The sequence below is a fragment of the Photinus pyralis genome, unplaced genomic scaffold (assembly GCF_008802855.1).
Source record: "Photinus pyralis isolate 1611_PpyrPB1 unplaced genomic scaffold, Ppyr1.3 Ppyr1.4_LG7, whole genome shotgun sequence".
Taxonomy (NCBI): Eukaryota; Metazoa; Arthropoda; class Insecta; order Coleoptera; family Lampyridae; genus Photinus; species Photinus pyralis.
This window is the reverse complement of record NW_022170738.1, coordinates 35,989,936-36,006,532: the sequence shown is the minus strand read 5'-3', so window position 1 is coordinate 36,006,532 and position 16,597 is coordinate 35,989,936. Positions and strand designations below refer to the sequence as shown.

Here is a 16,597-nt window from a genome sequence, read left to right as displayed (position 1 = left end):
GTCGTGAACAAATGTACACCCTCTTTTCACCGTCGCGAGATAAGAATTGCAGCCACCTTTTTTCCTTGGCTCGCGTATTTAAGGGAACACCACTTTCATCAAAGTATTTACAACTAATGCGCCAATCATAATTAGATTAGATAATGGCGGCTTTGAAGGAACGGTTCGCGCGCCCCCATACGTGCGTTAGTTACATTACATACGATAACACTCCTCATCGCAAAAACGCAAAATAGTTTATAAAAATACACAAACTTGACCAGATGTCTCTTGCCGAACGTGTCTAATCTAAATCGGTCAATCTACACAAATGATACCATTTAAACAAAAATTATGCAATTACAAACAAAACCAAAAGGAGAAGTATCACACAAATTCAAGTAAAATAAACCAACTCTATGTTTATTCGTGAATACCCCTCCCCACTAATTTACACTTAATAAATGGAAATATGTCTCATACACTGGGTGTCCCTTCATCATTTTTGGTGTGTACACCAAAACAACGTCCACATGACACAAAAATATATATAAATTATCTAAAATACGTTTCCTAGAAGGTATAATTGCGGCACACAAATGAACATTCTCAATGTTAGGTGCACCACTTAGGCTTAGTAGCCTCGTTTTGGTTTAAACGATCCTCTTAAGTTATACAAAACTGGTTAATTGACATTATACAGGGTCCGGCAAAATGATCTCCCACATTTTAATCTGTAATAAAAACGCCATTGTAAATGTTATATAGATTTTGTCTTTATTAACTGAAAATGTATGCTATGCCATTTGTTTTTATTAAGTTTTGAAAATTACAGAGTCCAAATGGCGACCATTTTTTTCGATACACATTCGAAGCTGATTTCTGAAAGTTTCCATCACTCAATTTCAATTTCAGGTGTCCGGACACTTCTGGGTCTACCAGTTGATTTTCTTTTTAAGGCTGAACCTGTAACTCTAAAATTTTAAACCCACAACAGTATTGTTTTGCGATCTGGAACTGGACCATGTCTACCAAGCGCGAAGTGAGTACGAAATGTTCTTTGCGTCGTAATCACAGATTCGTTACTTTTCATAAACGTTTCAATAACAAAGGCACGATGCTCACCCGTCCAATTCATGACTGACAACTGAAATGGCAAGGCCAGAGCTACCAACCGACTACACTAAGCTCCCCCTCTCTTCAGTGATTCTGGCACAGTGGCGGTGCAAAATGTGGGAGATCATTTTGCCGGACCCTGTATATTAATAGCAATAATTTCATTCTTACTGTTTGTATACATTTATCACAGGTTGTCATAACAACGGATATTTTACCCCCCCCCCCCCCCTAACTGAAGAGTAACCTTGTTTGTAGATCATTGACATGGCCTTAGTGCCGTAACTAAGGCGTGACTTTGTTTTATGGTGCACCGTCGTGGCCTAGGGTATCCCAGTGATGTATCAGATGGCGATGAATTTCTCGTGATGTTGTTAATAACCCTGTGGTCGTGTTCATGGGACTCTGGTGCCTGAGCTGTAGTACATCTTCTTCCGCAGTTCTGGGCTTCTGGCAACTTGAAAGACAATGAAATAAGAATCAAATGGGTACTTACATTGTATAAAATAAAGTCACTATTCTGTTACATCTCCGGGTAAAATCCAATATACCATATCATTTGATTATAGTTATTTATATAAATCAATATCGTGGAAATATTGAAGTACAAGAACTCCTTGGGGCTGACTACTTTAATTTCCTAGTCAAGTGGTGTCATTTTGCTGATGATTTTTGTATTAAATTTTCCCAGAAATCGTACTTTCATATAAAAGTTCAATTTTTATATAAAACTTTGGATTAATGTCAATCTGTCACTGATAACGGGAGTCATTATAGAGATTATCAATGTGACAGGTGAGGTTGGAAAAGTGACAGGTACTACCGGTACCTGGCGGCAGGAAAAGTAGTCTGGTAATGTTTCACTGCATCTGTCATCGAAACTAGTGACATAAAGTAGGCATGAAAATGACGATAAAGTTAAACTTGTGTTTCGAATGGGTTTGCATTACTTTCTAATTCCAGGTAATATTCGGCTGTCTTCCTACGCGATAACACGCATTATTACCAATTTTACCAACCTCTCACTATCTCTCTTCTAAATTTTACGCGAATATAGCGATATATTAACTGTGCATCCCTTTCACGTGTCAACTTGGAAAAAATATGAATTTTCACTTATAATTGCACAAGAGGTTTGTATTTTACCGAGTAAATTTGGGTTGTTAAGGTAACGAAAATCTGTTGCCTAGCAATTAGACGAGAAAAACTGTCAACTAATAAAAATGCGACACCGAAGGTGGAGCATTTTTAGGTTGACAGTTTTTAGAGTTCAATTGCTAAAAGGCAACAGATTTGAATTGCAACAACACAATTTTACTCGGTTTAAATACAAACCTCGAGTGTAATTCGGCAGGACAATTTAACGAACAAGAAATTCACCAAACTAATCAATTATTGACAGACGTCATCTAGTCATATGGGACAGGATAATACGATATTTGGTTCGAAAATGAATAAGTGAAAAAACCACTCGTGCATTTGTCGCTGGAAAAGTTGCAGGTAACTTTTGCCGCCGTCAAAGTGACAATTGCACTGCGGCTTATGCGATTTTTTATACATGAGTTGAATTGTCAAAGAAAAACTAGGAAAACTGTCAATACATAACCTTTTGTTTTTCTTAAACGCTTGGTTTTGTAAAATTTGTAATGCACGATTTGTAATTTTTTAAGGGTAGCTTGGGCTTGCAATACGGCATTTCTCTTCTCCCAAGCTCTTCTCTCGTTCCCTTTTCACTCGGATCATTTAACTTATATGGAAGTAAGGTCATCCCATGATAACAAATTCCTTGCAATAATGCGTTTTATGTGGCTTTTGGCTTCTTATTTTACCTTTAGCTTTAATATTAAATGCACAGATATTTACATATTTACACATTCTTGCAGTTATAGTATAAATATTTGGCGTGTATGGGATTTTACGACGAATCTTCGATGTCGCCCTTTCCCGAAAACATTCAAATAAGTAAAACTCTTTTGTTCTTTTTAAAATTGGCAAATCGACAAACTTCTTCCAGTTCATTTCCGTGTTCTATTCTTTACTGCTTATTGAATGCAAAAGGTAAAGTCAATTGCAATGCAGTTTTCACATGAGTTTCTACTTTCGTGCAGTTTTAAGACACATTTTCCACATTAAACGATTTCCGATCATACACTCAGTTCTAGAATCTTTAAGAAAATGAACCAGATGGGCCGTAAATGTGAAAGGTAAAAGTCAATAAAGCGCGAAATCAATAAAGGTGAAAATGATAGAAATAAACGACACTTATAAACTCAGAGAGTACGAGCACTTCACTTTCTGAATAGTTGCGACTCTCGAGATACCTTTGACAGTTGGAATCTTTGATTTTGAAAGAGGTTGACCTTTATCGTTCAGTTTAGAGAAACTTAATTTCGAAAGTAGGATTTCATTGATACGTACGATGAAAAACTCTTTTAATCTATCACCCTCCTGTAATTTTGGCAGAATTTCCGAAATTGAGATAGCGCAAGCGTCTCGATGCCGAGGGTTAAAACGCCAGGACGCCAACCAGTCTGTCTACGGACACCAAGGTTGCACGACTGCCCTTTTTTAAGTTATTAATTATTGAACACTGTGCTTAAAAAAATGAGTGAGCGCAAAGTACGCAAAAATCTGTTTAAACTTTATTGAGCGGTTCGCGAGATGTGAGTGAATGTATACCGTCAATGATCACGTAAGCTACTTAAAGTAAGTAAAAGGTTTGATTAACTTTTCGAACCGGAGCACTTAATTATTTTTTCTCGCCAACATATTTTTCGCAGAGTATAAAGGGCAGCTTACAAATTTTCTTCGCAATTAACCTTGGTGAAATTGATCTCTATCGCATGTATAGAATGCAACCCTTAAAAGAGTGGTTATTTTCGGCACGCGATCATAGTTTCAGAAATAATTTCAAAGTCGACGAGCGCTGCTACCTTGCTCTCTAAGTGGTTAATAGGCACTATTACTACCTTAGTGACCTTGTTTGAAAATATTTATTCAATTTGATTATTGGATTTTAGTTCTGCTGCTGATCAGGAGGCACTTGTCCGCAAAAGCTCAAATGAGTCTTGAGATTGAAATACTGTCGTAATTAAATTGGAAACAATCAATCTAGTCTCTAAGCAGCGACCTATTTAAGGATCTATATGCGCAATGGAATTCAGTTAGAATACAATCTAAATTAAAGTCGTTGTTAAGATAAATAAACCCTTTAGAGAAAGACAACTGCAAGACAATTTGTATTCCGTATTCGCGAAGTGCACGCAACAAAAGTGATCGCTTACGTTTAAATGAGTAAAGGCTTTACGTATAGGGAACAAAAACATAGGCTGATAACTTAATTGAACGTCAGCAAAGATTGTCATAAACACCCAGTGTCTAAATTGATGCATCGGCAGCCTTTTCCAATTGACAGTTAATAACACACGCGATGATCGTTAATCATAAAACCTGTAATACACTGGAAATTTATTAGAGGGTAAGAGACGTCCGCTACATGTGCCCCTTCGTAATTTACGAGACCTGCGGAATTCCTGTGAGGAGGATCAGTTAAAGCTTTTTTAAATGACACCTTTACCATAATTATATTAGATAAGAATAGTACCCTTACACGAATGGTTTAGTTATACGGTTATGGCACGGTTGTCGTTGTCATTCTTAACGACTGCCTCAGTACGTTGATCTATGTTATGATTCTATGAGGTGTGACAGTAATTGCAATGACAATTGCTTTCATTCGCTAAGAGTTAGAACTAGGAGGTAGTTTAAGTGAAATGAACGAATTTTAATCAAGTCGTGCTGTCAGGCCAAATTATTTTTTTTTTGTAAAAGACTGAACATATTTACTGTGAACTGTGACCCATTAGTACCGACAACTTGTCTTGTCCACGTTTTTAAATTTCTCAAGATCTAGATACAATAAAAATGCAAAAGGTAAAAAGAGGGTACACAAAACCCGATTTGTTTTCCCCGGAGCTCAGGTGACAAACGCTTCTGAGGAGAGAAGTTAACACATGACCATACAGGAACCTGCATAATTACCATGAAAACCAAACGTGCAGTAATATAATAGCCAAAGATATAGATAATAGTGTACGTCTTCATTACAACGCAACAATAGGCTCAAGAATCCACTAAATTAGAATTGGTTATGTAAGTAAATCAGTATACATTCCGTTACACAAATTAAGTGCGAGTCAGCTAAACTTTTGAAACGGTATTTTTGTAAATCAGGGTAAATTTTAATATGATTGCCAGAACCTATTAGTCCAGTCAACCTGTGTTTTTAGTGGGAAAAAAATAGTATAAAGCTAATTTTTTCCCCATCGACTACTACCATTTAGACAAGTGTTTAGCCAAAAGTCCCCGCCTCTACCCCTTTTGCTTCCCCCCCTGTGCCCCCCTAACCATGAAAAGTGTTACCGTTTGTTTATAATTCGTATGAAAAAGTAAAAAGTGGTATATTTTTCGGCACGTAATTTAACTTTTTGTCGCAGAAATTTTCACGCCGACATTTTATCAAAAAATGTTACCAACAAAAGTTGTAGCTCCCATTATTACCTTTAAAATGATATGAAATAGTGCTTACTTTGTTGAAGAGCCTGCGAGATTCAGCCGGTGTAATGCAGAATGCGTACCCAGTAGGCCAGTAAATGAACGTGGAATACGGCGATACTGTGAATTTTCCGCGTCTCCACCGAATCGCATGAAAATTTGGATTTAGGTTCTACTTACCCTCCACTTCAAAGTAGAACTTGAGCCCAGGGTTGCTTTTACTTGGGGGGTGAATGCCACCCCTTCTAAGGGAGGGGGGGGGGAAGATACTTTCAAAATAAGTCCGAAAATTGATAAATTAAGTAATTCTAAGCAACTTTTGTTCTATAGAGTTGTTCCACTAAGTCAATAGTATTCGAGTTATTTGCGAGTGAAAATGTTCATTTTTCAACCAAAAAAACCACGTTTTCAGACGTTTTTTCGCAAATTACTCTAAAAGTAAGTATTGTATCGAAAAAAGTATTCTTAGAAAAAATATAGCTTATAAAAAAACAAACAAAATGGTCTAATATGAAGTCTGTAGACCCAGTAGAAGCAAAGTTGTAGCTCATGAAAAGTAGGTTCTCATTCGTCAAATTCCAAATCGAGTACTTCAACGTGAAATAACCAAAAAATGAAGCACTTTTCGGGGAAAAGTTATGAATACTTTTTTAAAGTGTTTGAAAAAACCTTTCTTTTTGTTTTTAAAAAAAGTTCCTAGCATCAAAGCTAAGTGAGTTACGCTCAAAATAAAGTTGGTCCTTTTTTTTATTGAAGAAATCACCCCCCTAATTAGCACCCCAATTGTAATTAAGCGTTACCGCTTTACAGTTTACTTTATTTATGTATTGTTTATATGATCTGTAAGTTTGACCGGTGCAACGTGCTTATTTTTGAAAAAATGTAGTTTTGAAGTAAAAAAAAATTTTGAAATTTTGAATAATTGCCTACTGTAGTAAACTAAACTAATACACTAATAGTTATTTGGAAAAAAAGGCAATTTTTTCACAAACCCTCTGGCACACCATCAACCTATGACATCAGCAAGACCCGTGAAGAGATTGGTGATATGAAGGATGTGATATTATTTTTTCATGTTATCACAGGATGTGATACCACGTCTTCTTTATTCGGCAAAGGCAAAATCAACGAGTACAAATTGCTAAGTTCATCAATTGATCGCACAAAAGCTTAACAGTTTTATGAAAAACAGGCAGACACAAATATTCTCAAAGAGGTAGGAGAGGCTTTATTCTTGAAACTATATGGATGCACAAGGTCTGCATGTCTGAATGACAGTAGATATTCAATGTAACTTAAAGCTGTTGCAAAAATGTCATTAAAATCCAAATTTAACATGGCATCTGGAGCCGCTGAACAACACGCTTATCGAGCATCTATCAAATTCAAAAATGGAATAATGGAGATAAGGAAATCAGCGCTACGGACTGGGGATGGATTATGCAGCAATGTAACTTTGGTTGAAGTCGATGAAAATGAAGAACTTGTCATGGAAGTTTAGGAATTCGGAAATGGTCAACACCAATTTATTTTTTAATGTGAATAATCTGAAAATATTTTTTACTTAAAATTAAGATACCGCAATTATTTTCTTCTAAAATAACATAAACAAAATATTACATGCATTTTCAAACAAAAAACTATTTAAAACACGTTTTTTAGCTGTACCTATACAAGCCCCTACACTTTTCATGTTTAGGGGGGCACAGAGGGGGAAGCAAGAGGGGTAGGGGCGGGGACTTTTGGCTAAACACTTGTCTAAATGGTAGTAGTCGATGGGGAAAAAATTAGCTTTATACTATTTTTTTCCTTCAACTGGTGTTTTCCGACACAGGTTGACTGGACTATATGTGCTATTTGAGTAATTCATAAATGTTCTTAATTTCAGTAATTATGCACTGCTTTGATAAGAAAGAAACAAAATAGTACTAGCGGTATACCAAAAGATACTGCATTTTCTTATACCAAGGTGCCACTTGGTACAGTTGTTCCTTAGAACCATTTAGACGATTTGGCCCGAAGAACACCTGACATTTTCCGTGTGGGTAGATTTTAGAGGGGGTGGGGGTGATTTATTGTAACATTATTTTAAAAACTAAATATGGCCTAGAGACGAGATCTGGGTGTCGATTTCGTATGATTTTAACCCGAGGAATCCAATGGTAGCGCCAGAAATGTAATCCGGATACAGGAAGTCCGTGAAAAGCCGCCATTTTGAGAAAATGACAAACTTTTGATGGAATTATATTTCTAAGGCACACCGGGTCGTGTAAGGTGTCTAGAGTTATGTTTTTGGGGTCAGGGAATTCATTTATGATAACAAAAATAACCTACTGGCATCGGAACTGCATGAGAGGCTTCCCTACTGCACTTTTTGAAGACGTCGCACGTTTGAAGATTTTAGGTTATATTTGTTATCATAAATGAATTCCCTGACCCCAAAAACATAAGTCTAGATACCTTACACGACCCGGTGTGCCTTAGAAATATAATTCCATCAAAAGTCTGTCATTTTCTAAAAATGGCGGCTTTTCACGGACTTCCGGTATCCGGATTACATTTCTGGCGCTACCATTGGATTCCTCGGGTTAAAATTATACGAAATCGACCCCCAGATCTCGTCTCTAGGCCGTATTTAGTTTTTTAAAAAATGTTACAATAAATCACCCCCAACCCCTCTAAAATCTACCCACACGGAAATGTCAAGTGTTCTTCGGGTCAAATCGTTTAAATGGCTCTAAGGAACAACTGTACCAAGTGGCACCTTGGTATAAAAAAATGCAGTATCTTTCAAGAATTTCCGTTATACCGCTAGTACTAAAAGTAGATAAGTCAGTACCAACACTTAGCAAGAATGGCTACCAAAAAATGTCCAACATCGATATAGTAGTGACGAAAAGCGACAAACATTTACCGTAGGAAGGGGCGTTCTCAAATACTTATATCTAGAGGTTTAAACAGTTGTGAAGACACAAAATGTGTGGATACTGGCACAAATTTCCCAATAAGTGTTCAGCTATAGGAAAAACGTGGCAAATGTCAAGGCCGGGATTATTTTTGCCAAAGTTTGTCGATTTTATTATGGTTCAATGGTAGAGCGTTGGGCTATAAAGCCGGAGGTAGGTTGTTCGAACCTGGACTGAGGTAAAAAATTTTCATCTGTGACAGAGATGGGAATTTTCTTATACCAGTTTCGTGCATTCAGTTTTCCTAATTCGTAAGGTAAATACCGGAGTAGTATTGAACAACTTAAGACCTTCTGCAGAGGCACCTCTAAAATGCATTACGCGGGTCACTCTATAATTGGGCGCAAGCCTGTTGAGGACCCAGAACAAGAGAGGGATAATAAATAAATATAGTGTGTTCTAGTACGAGTGGAAAAAGGGTTCCTGATCCTCCAATAAGTAAGAAATATAAATAATGTGTTGAAGGAAACTCAACACAAGAATACAGAATCCGATACCAGTAGTGAAACCAGTAGCGAATTTGAGCTCTACGTAAGCTCAGTGTCTGGAAGGAAATCAGAACAACAGAACTCCGAAACAATGTGGACCGTGGACGAAAGAGGTGCTAGTTAATGGACAACCTGTTGTTTTTAAATTGGATACTGGAGCAGAGGTAAGCACATTACCTTTAAGCATTCTGAAGAAAGTTGCACCAAATTCCGTAGTTAAGAAGAGTAATATTACGTTGATATCATATGGAGACTCTAACTTTAAAAATTGAAAACTTTAGGTGAAGTTCAACTAGATTGTGTTGTAAAAAACTGTCACCAACAAATAACATTTATAGTGGTGAGGTGAAGGCTGCAGATCAAATTCCTCTTGGAGTGCAAGAATGTTCAGACTTACAGTTGCTAAAAAGACTAATTTATAATTTATAGAAACGAGGGAGTGAGATTGGCGAATTCCGGTGCTTCAGATAACATCGTTGGAATGGGAATCTATCATTTGTTGTTGAACAGGGGAGACGAATTTCGGGAAAAGACCTCATTGCCGTTTTCGGATGGTGTGCTTCAAGAGCGAAAGGTTTTGGGAGCTACGGGTACGAGTTCCGTTAAAATGAAGATCCTTCCAAACCACGGTCGTCGTTTTACTTCAAAAAACGAATTGTCGGTGTTAAGCTTTTGCGAGACGCTGGAGTAATCTACCTCGCAGCAACTGGTATTTTTGTGACAGCACGCGGCAAAGATTCCATTTTGTATTGGCAATAAGTACCCTAGATAGAGTGGGACCTAAGACACAACGAAGGCGAGGATCTTACTCCTGATCAGAGAGAAAAGGTCGACAAACTTCTTGGTAACTATGTCAAGTGTCTTCAGGATGGGGGGGAGCGAAACGAATTCGCTCGATCTGAGGAAGCATCGAAAAAGTCAAGATCGCTGAAAAGACGTGATTGACGAAAAGCGTCGGTCTGTTACGTTTAAACCCGCGTTTTAGTAAAAACGCACGCCTTGGGTAACGCAAATTTGTGCCGAAGCGAGATGGACCCTACCGCGGCACATGGGTTATCACACCCACTAGGCAAGAGTTGACCACTGGACGGAACTATGATCGTCCGATATCACGCATCGGACCTGCCGCTATTCGTAGAACCAATGGTTAGCAATCAATTCCCAGGTGAACATGACGTTGAAGCTACGGAACCCGAACTAGCATCAGAAGGTTTCGAATTTTTTGTATTATTCGTATTAACCATACTAAACCTAGTGATATCAGTTTAAAGCTGTTGGCGGTATATGAGACATCTTGACTAAGTGCCTATCATCAATCAGAAAAACGGAAAACGGGTTTATTTTTATAGTTAGGTATGGCCAAATAAGCGTTTCAGGTCTGGTAAATCTACTGCAATATCATCAGTTATCTCCATCGCTGAATAATTTTAAAAACTTATTCACACCGATTTTAACAAGCCCTCCAATGAAATCTTTCCCTAATTGTAATGGATTGAATATTGCCTTATATAGATAAATTAAAATTAGCGTATTCTCACCTTCTCATCCAATAAAACGCCTCTCAAGAACGCCTACAAATTAAGTAATCAATGGGTGGAATCGGCTTTTCTGCGTCGTTTGATTTCTATAGCGTATTGTTTTCTAATTAGGTTCCGGAAGTCTGGAGATAGATTGCCTAAGTAATAAGAACTAAAATGTTTAACTCAATTGGATTTTTAAGACGAAAACCGCAGAGTAAGCATGAGGTGATGAGATGATATCTGCAGTGTGAGAAATGCAACGAAGTTTGATGGTACGTGGAATTTATTACCATAACTTTCATTTATTCGTAGGGCAGTCACAAAGGAAACGAATCAATTATTAAAAATGGAGGTTTTTCATAAGTAAGACGCAATTTTGTAAGTGCTATTTTACGGTGTTATACCAAGATATTATTCATATTCGCGTTTTGAATGACGATAGCGTCAAGTGTGCCGCGTGATGAAACTTGAAAAAGATTCGTATTTGGACTGCCGATGCGACCAGTGCGTGATCTCTAGTAAAATTGTAAAAGGATTCGTTTACGGGACACGAAAGCGTTCACCGTGTTTATGTGTGGTGAAAGCATTAACCGTACAGTACAGACTAAAATTTTAATGCGGGTGTGTACGACTGAGTATCTACGGTGTAGTTCAAGTATATAGATTTTTGTGTTACATTTTCGTGTGACTAAAGAGTTCGGGAAATTTGCTTTGGGGAAAATGAATCCGGGAGAAGAATTCGGTTTTTTGGTCGCAGGAGCATTAACTTCGCAGATTTAATTTACCAGTTATATAAAGTAATACCTACAAGCGAGTTAACTGAATGTGTCATTTATCACATCACAATATCGAATTATTGTGCAATCGGACGAAAAGACTATTGTGAAATATGGACGTATCAGTAACAATTATTAAAACAACCGTGTTTCAACCAAGCATAAATTAATCAATCGCGCCAGAAATCTAGTAGAAAAAAATTCAGTTTACTTAACGGCGTTAGTGAACATAAGGGGATTGACCTTTGTTTGGGTAATTCGTAAGCATAAAAAGGTTATAGCCCTTCGCAGTTGAATAAATATGACTAAAAAAATGTGTAAAATTTGTCGTCATTCAGGAAAATATTTCTCTGTTGGTGTGAATAAACAAAGAAGCGAGGTTTTTTGTACCAACAACGATATCTAACGTGGTACAGTATCTACTTGTGTCAAGTTAAGGTTTCAACGTCTTTAAAAAAAAATGTAATGTGTATCTAGTTGATTGAAGTTTTAAAAAAATTATTAAGGAAAATCTGAATCTATGATAATGGCAACTCTCATCTTGAATAAAGCTAGCAGTTGACGCCAAGAAGTGGGCTCAGTTCTCGCATCCACCTGAAAACAGTGGAAAAGAAAAACCTCCCAAGCCGCAAGGCTCGGTATATAATGAGTTGATCTGATTCTATACCAGGTACGGTACTTAAATTGGCCAACCCCCTCCAGATGGAAGTGGTGGTCTCCAACAACATTCGACTTGACCATAACTTAACCGTGATGGCAAATATACTGAGTAGGTACCAATGTTTACAAATTATTAAAATGTAATCGCATATAGGGGCGTATTAACTAAGACGCTAAAGAGTTACGGAAGTTGTCTCTTATGAGGATGCATCCTTGATATTAAATCTCCTTCATGGCCTGGTGACCTATATCACAGAAAAGTGGCCGCTTGTTATAAGCAGATCTGGAAGAAACCCAAGGACGCCGGCACTCGCCGGCAACGGTGAATTTAATCCAAGGTTACAAAACTTGTACTTCCAACGAGAATTATAGTAGGAACGTAAAACATACCCGGAACTTGAACTTGAACTCAAACTTGAACCCTAAAAGAAATCAAAGGTAACTTCTCTTCGTTGATTACATAAAAATTGTACACCCCTCTAATATAATTATAAGGGGAGTTATCATAGAAGAACCAGCAATTGTCGATGAAAATTACAGTACTGGTCCAAGTCTTCAATGCCAATGAACAAACTTTAAGAACAGACAGACATGCAGCTATCGCATTTTTCCATGCAGAAACTAAAGCTAATACACCACTTCTACATGTACAGAATTAATTTAGAATTATGGAAAAATTGCGAGTACACGAAAATTAAAGTCGTTAAATTTGTTAGTTCGTTAGTTCGTAGTTTAATATATATTTCTACACCAAGTACATACGTACGGCTCTGTGGAATATGGCATGAAAAATTGGACATTCGAACGACCGAAGAGTGATAAATTTTCATGAAAGGTTCCAACAGACTACAATAATAAAAAAAACCACCAATAGCAAAACAAGCATGAAGCAAGCGTGTATAATGAAAAATTCCACTGAAATTGAAATTTCCAATGGAGCTGCAGTGATCGAGTGCTTTCCAATCATCGAAGATGCCTTTTGAATGAACACGCCATAACCGTTAATGTAGATTTTCGCCTTTGTTCAACGCGAAAACATTGTCTTGAAGTAACCCCGGCACGCAAAAGCGGAATATTATGTTACATGAGGATAACATTTTATCATCATTCGTATCCTTATATGAGCCCCACGTAAACTGCGATCATTCTTCATAATAAATGAACCCGTAAACCTTCCACGAAGAAATAATCTCGCACTGTAAATTTTATTCTATTTTTGTTATCTTCCACATAAAAAGGTTGGAAAAAATTTATTCGGCGTACTCCCAAAATAAAATAACATTTTTGTTATTCACTTTCGCACGTTGTTCGGCAATGTGACTTCTAATCTAGTATTTTCGTTTTATTTGAAGCTCAAATTTTCGTAGGGCGCGTATTCGCAATTTGTAAAATCGTTTTCTAGATTTGAAGCTTTTGAGAGCTGTTCGCCCCTACTTGTTTTATCGTCAGATGTCTCCCATTTCGCAACAGTATAAACGTGCAGCCGTCCCCGAAATGTATAATTAAATAACCATTTAACGGAGTTTTGTGCCGAAAATATTGTATTCCGAGAGGTAATTTACGTTGGTTCAATGAAATGTAACCTAAGTGTACATCAAGCATAAATTTACAGAGTTCTTATCATATTTGGAACAGCCACGAGGAAAAAGACATAAATATTTGAAATCGTTCAATATGTTGACGAATTAAGCGATGAACGTACTATCGAAGAGACTTTTGCTTTTTATATGAAGTTGGCCCTGTAACTTTGGGGACTTTTTTTTACCGTAAATTGAATAGGGTTCTTTCTTGGACCAAGAGAAACCTATATTCCAAGTTATTGTGAGCATAGACCGACGTACAGATGGATGGACAAACATACGATTTAATGAAGAACCTGTTGAGCCCTTAACTATGGAGAGACTCCGAGAGATCCTTTTAAACCTTTTGGGGTCAGTTGTGGAACATTTTTAAGAACATTGGAGAAACAGTCTGAAACAAATATTTACCTGAATATCTAATGTGGACGGTCCATTGTAATATTTTCTGGATTTCGATCAGTTCTTCACGAACCTAAATTTATTATTTAAACGAGTGGCCCGGTCTAAGGACTACATTCCTCCATCTACCTCCTATAATAGAATTTATATAATTAATGCAATATAGCAGAAAAAGTATTAAATTTCGCTTTTAATACCAACAATAATAAGGGAAAGGGGAGTAGGTTTCCCTTTTCGAAAGGAGGCAACTGCCAATTACAATTAAAAATCTTTAAGCTAGTTTTTGTTTTATTGTTTAAGCAGATTTTGTTTTTGTAAAATTGCGGTGCACAAACAAAAAATAATTCCAAAAGAAATTTTTAGGAATCAATTTGGATGATTGAAGAATCTAGGGGAATCTCAAGGTAATTTTTGAAAGGTTACACTAGAATTTGGAAAAAAAACTTCCAGAAATAACATGAAAAACTTTAAATCTAAGTAACTCAAGAGGATAGTGAACAGATGCCGAAGATTTTGTAGTGAACCTTTCAGAATCTTAAAACTCTCCAGAGAGAAGCTCCAATCACTGGATATAGCAAAACATAACCGTAATGTGCGGGAAATTCAAATGAAGCTCGGTTCAAATGTTTCAATTTCAGTGTGCAACGTACCACCTAGCTTAGGGAAATAAAACCCTCATAATCTTCCATTAAAATGAGCGTAATTGAGAAAGGATTTATTAATTTTTGCTATGAGTTTAACTGCTACGTTTATTGAACTAGTCGAATGAAACGTGAAATACGTACTGAACGGCTATACATACAATATTAACTCATGCAAAACTGATTAGGGTATTTTTTACTTGATTGTTCTCTTCCATTCGAAAAACGAACAATGAATTTATTAACGGACTTTTTTTACAGAATCGTAAATTTACGGACGTGTTTATTCGGCTGTTATTTTTCGCTAAATATCGGCCTTCAGTTTTATTGAGGGCGATTCTCTACAAGCATTTATTGTTCGCTAGAAAAAATATTGAATGGTAGATAACGAGCTGGTAATTGATACTGACAAAATATAATTTTGTTGATGGTAATAATCTAATATGTTTCATATGTGTCTATTTGTACAAATGTGTTTTCCTTTAATTTGTTGAAATAATTCGTTTTGTGATTATAGCACATTCATTTTAATTAAATTGGAAGTTGTGCATCATGCTTACATTATAGCGTTAAATATAGTAAGACTGTACAACCGTCTCGTAGGGCAAGTTTAAGAAATTATGGTTCTTTATTCACATCATCACATCAGTTTGTATCCTTAAATTTCAATAATGAATAATATTTTAATATAATTAATTTAATTCTAATTAATTAATCTTAATTTGTTTACAATTACTATTAAAATAAAGAGAAAGTCCATTTGACATCCTAGTAAATAGCAGATCTCGTAGTGTTATTCTGAATAAAGTGACCTAGAGATCGATCATACATTTTCATTGATTCGCTTTATATGTAGATTACGATATCGTGGTTCTATATCACCCACACGAAGTAGATAGTAAGGAATATCCGGGCCTGCTATTGTTTGGTAACAATCGCGCATTAGATGTGGGGGTGGGGGTCGGGGACTTGCCCTTAAAAAAGATTCATTTAATTACTAGGCGCCATTTTAACGTAGCTTGCGTAAATTCAGAAACGGCGGCTAGGGATTAATCTGGAGAGATTTTTTTAAGGCATTGCGGGTCGATCCGCGTGAGGTCTTGTCACTAATTTGCTAATAATCAAGCGGTAAAAAAATTGTGTGGTAAGTGCGTGGTGTAGGGTAACGTTATTTTTAAAGAGATTCGTAGTTTGACTACGAAGGAGTAGAGTATTTACGCCGATCCCTGCGAAAGTATTCCTTTTAGGCCAACGCATAAGAGATTTCAAATTCAAATGACTAGTAAAATTCAATAAAACTCCGTCCGGACAAGTTTTTAATTCGGATAATTAGTAGAGTGCTCCGTGGCAGAAATTATGACTTCCGTGGGGGTTTTGGTGTCACAAGCTGAAATTCACAAAAAATGAAAGGTCATCATATACTGATTCTAAATGTCAAGGCCGTCCAAAATCGGACCATGCATTAGGGCACAAAACGCAAAAAACGAGTTAAGCACATGTACGGAAAGAAGAAAAAATAACGAATTTTTTTGTATATAAATCAAAATTTTCTTTGTACAGTGAAAGTAATAATAAATTATCAAACGTTTCCAATTACATTGGGTTTTACGGAAGAATTAAACTTCAAACGCGATTATCTCAGTTCGATATCCCTAAAAATTTGACAAATTTTGAGCAACTTTTGCGTTTACATCGTATTATTTAATAAACGGAAGCCTATATCAAAAAGTTTTACTCTTAAAAAAAGTTTCGCTCATCGTTTATCTTTACATTGCACTGAGAATTATAATTTTATGTGCAATAGTAACCAAAATATGTAATTAAAAGTAAAACAACGAACTTTTTACTCACTTACAAACGAAGCGCTTTCGCTCCGGTGAATACAATCCATCTCTACATTTCCCGTAGCTCCATTTCG

The 16,597-nt window shown here is 36.6% G+C and overlaps 1 protein-coding gene across 2 annotated transcripts in view; it reads left to right on the top strand.

Annotated features, from left to right (window-relative positions):
• The first annotated feature begins 3,642 nt into the window (after positions 1–3,642).
• LOC116176736 (octopamine receptor beta-3R-like) overlaps positions 3,643–16,597 on the top strand; it is a 203,736-nt gene continuing 190,781 nt past the window's right edge. For both annotated transcript variants that reach the window (XM_031495495.1, XM_031495494.1), the window contains exon 1: positions 3,643–3,801. The gene's annotated coding sequence lies outside the window, so the exon portion shown is untranslated. The remainder of the gene's footprint in view (positions 3,802–16,597) is intronic.